This window comes from Octodon degus, unplaced genomic scaffold (assembly GCF_000260255.1).
Source record: "Octodon degus isolate 3935 unplaced genomic scaffold, OctDeg1.0 scaffold00089, whole genome shotgun sequence".
In the NCBI taxonomy this organism is placed as follows: domain Eukaryota; kingdom Metazoa; phylum Chordata; class Mammalia; order Rodentia; family Octodontidae; genus Octodon; species Octodon degus.
In genome coordinates this window covers 1,772,921-1,776,189 of record NW_004524665.1, presented here as the reverse complement: position 1 = coordinate 1,776,189, position 3,269 = coordinate 1,772,921, and the positions used below count along the sequence as shown (strand labels likewise).

Genomic DNA, 3,269 nt, shown 5'->3' with positions numbered 1-3,269 from the left:
AAAATGGCTTCCAGTTAAAGGTATTTGATGGAAGTGCTTTTCTTTTCCTTCTTTATAGTGTCCCCTAAAATGAGAGCAAAAGAATTTAAATCACAAGGAAAAAAAAAATCTCAAGGACAAAGAAGGAATTAGAACAGAAAGGAAGCCAGCATTTGAAGAGAGAAAGTGGACAGAGGAACATTAATTGCTGTGAGTGAAGAATTCTCTTCTCTGGTCAGAGAAGTATCCACTGGGCCTGCAGACTGGTGGCACAGCAGTGACAAAGGAGGGAATAAGCAACAGGCAAAATGGGCAGAAATAGCAGGGAATTTCTAACAAAGCAAACATTACCATTCAGATATGAGAACATACAGTAGCCAAGATGCCATGCAGGAAAGAAATAACCAGAAAGCAACATAATGGACCTGGAAATTATTAAAAATTTTAAATGATTGTTGTAAGTTGTTTTTTACGTCTACTGGAAGGAGATCATTTCCCAAAACAAGGTGGGGAAAAACCCATAAAGGGGAACAAAAATGATGAGTATTGAAATAGTAAATGTCTAAAGTAGTTATGCAAGTCTATAGATCTACAAGAGAAAATGCACATACTGTTCAGCTAACCTTGTGCAAAAATTAAACATTGACTTGTGCCATGACTGACAGAGGCAACCCCGCACCCTCCGGCCTCCTGGTGGTGATGGAGCCCCTCTCACAGGTGAGTTCAGGGCCAGCTTGGTTAGGCACCATTCTGTCCTCTGCCACCATGTTGTAATTCCAGACGACCTCTGCTCATTATTCGGAGAGCCCAGGTGGCTCCTCTGGTGCTGACACTTAATTACTTGATTCTTACAGTTGAGCCCAGACAACTTATTTAATAGCTACTACAAATACAGAGTCAAGAAATCAGGTTTGCATGTTCTGGTATAAAATAAGTGGAATGGTTGCAAAAACCAGTTAAAATGTAATGTCTACAAGTTGTCAAGTATTTTAGAGGAGTGATTCTCTGAGTGTGGTGTAGGAGAATTCTGGGATGGTTCAAGACCTTTGCAAGTGTCAACAAGGTCAAAACTATTTTCAGAATAATATTAAGTAAGATACTGGGCCAAGGAGACAGCTCAGTAGAATAAGCGCTTGCCTGGCAAGCGCAAGGTCCTGAGTTCAATCCCCAGTACAGAAAAAAAAACCCCAAAAACCTAAGATACCTTTTGCCATTTATCTCACATTCTCTCTCTCAAATATACAGTAGAATTTTCCAGAGTGTATGAGGTCTATGTCATTATCAGCCTACATCAAAGACAGAAGCAGTAAGAAGAAAGAAGAGTTCAGCAGCTTCCATTGAGCCAGATGCAAAGAGATTTACAAAAATGTTAAATCTTCTTTCTTTTTATTTTGGAAAATATTGTTATTTTTATAAAAATGTGTCATTTATATTAGCACTTCCAGGGTCAAAGAAGTCTCAAGAGAAATTTCAAAATACTTTGAACTGAATGAAATGAAAACTCAACTTATCAAAACGTGTGAGACCTATCAATGGCAGAGTTTAGAGAGAAATATATAGCCCTAAGTGCATACCTTATGAAGGACAATGGCCAGGTATGGTGGCACACAACTGCAATCCCAGCACTCTGGGAGACTGAGGCAAGAGGATCAAATTCAAGCCCAGCCATAGAGACTTGGTAAGATCCTGTCTCAACCAGGCATGATGGCACGCACCTGTCATGCCAGTACTCAGGAGGCTTAGCAGGAGGATCGATGTGAGTTCAGGATCAACCTGGGCTATAAAGTGAGTTCAAGACCAGCCTGAACTGCACAGTGAAACCCTGTCTCAAAACAAACAAACAAACAAACAACAATAAATCCAGCCTCAAAAATTTTATTTAAAAAAGGAGTGAGGTCTAGGGATGAAGTGAAGTATAAAGTCCTTGAGTTCAAACCCCAGTACTGGGGCTGGTGAGATGGCTCAGTGGTCTAAAGCACCTACTTAGAACAAGCTTAGCAAAGCACAGGCACCGTGGTTCAATCCCCCAGCACCAGGTGCCAGCCAGCCCTGCCCCCTGGTGGGCTGAGCTGGCCACACACACACACACACACACACATAAAATTAAAAAAAAAAACAAACCAAAAACCCAGTACTAGGAGGTGAAGAGGGAGGGGAGGCATGAAGGATAAAGAGGAGGGACAAAAGGAGAGGAGAGACAGCAAGAAGAAGAGGCAGGAAAAGATGAAGAAAAGGAGAAGGATGGAATCAATTTACAGTTTGATCAGAAGAAATTAGAGGAAAGTGAATAATTTAAGTTTAATATAAGCATAAAAATGAAAGTAGAAATTAATAAATAAAACATTAGAAAATTCAATGAAACCAAAAGCTCATTTCCAGAAAAGATCATCCAAATTTCCAAGTCCCCCAAATTCAAAGACCCAATCCAAAATGGCATCTGACATGAATATAGACTTCTCAGATACAGAGATGAGAATGGCAAATAAATATATGAAAAACTGTTCAACATCACTGGTCATTCAAAAGATGCAAATTAGAACAATACCAAGAGGCCATCTCACCCCAGAAAGAATGGCTACCATCAAGAAATCAAACAATAACAGATGCTGGTGGGGCTGTGGAGGAAGAAAAAAACCCTTCTCCATGTCGGTGGGAATGCAGACTGTACAACCCCTTTGGAAATCAGTGTGGAGACTTCTGAAAAGACTAGGATTAGAGGTCCGATTTGACCCAGCTATTTCCCTTCTGGGTACCTTCTCAGAAGAATTAAAAACATCATTTCACCATGATATATTTGCACCCATGTTTATAGCAGCACAATTGGTCATAACTAAATCTTTAAATGTCTTTATTTATTGGGTATAGGGTCTCACTATGCAGCTTGGACTCAGCGTGATCCTCCTGTCTCAGCTTCCCCAGCACTGGGATTACAGGGATGCAGCACCATGCCCAGTTTCAGTGGCTGGCGCGGCGGCACAGTATGTGGTACTGGGGGCTGAACCTGGGTCCTTGCGCTTGCCAGGCAGGTGCTTAGACCACAGAGCTATCTCCCCAGCCATAACTAAATTTTGAAAACAACCCAAGTGTTGATTAATCCAGGAATGGATTTTTTTTAAAATGGTGTTTTTTCTGTATCATGGAGTACTACTCAATCATAAAGAAGGGTAGATTCAAGACTTTCATAGGTAAATGAATGCATTTGAAACCATACTTATAAATGAAATAAACCAGATCCATGTGTGTAAATATCACACTATTTCAATAGTGTGAGATGTTGGGTTCAGAATGCA

At 40.5% G+C, this 3,269-nt stretch overlaps 1 protein-coding gene across 1 annotated transcript in view; it reads right to left on the bottom strand.

The window, feature by feature from the left end:
- LOC101559712 (nuclear body protein SP140) overlaps positions 1–3,269 on the bottom strand; it is a 77,773-nt gene that overhangs the window by 41,686 nt on the left and 32,818 nt on the right. The window lies entirely within an intron of this gene.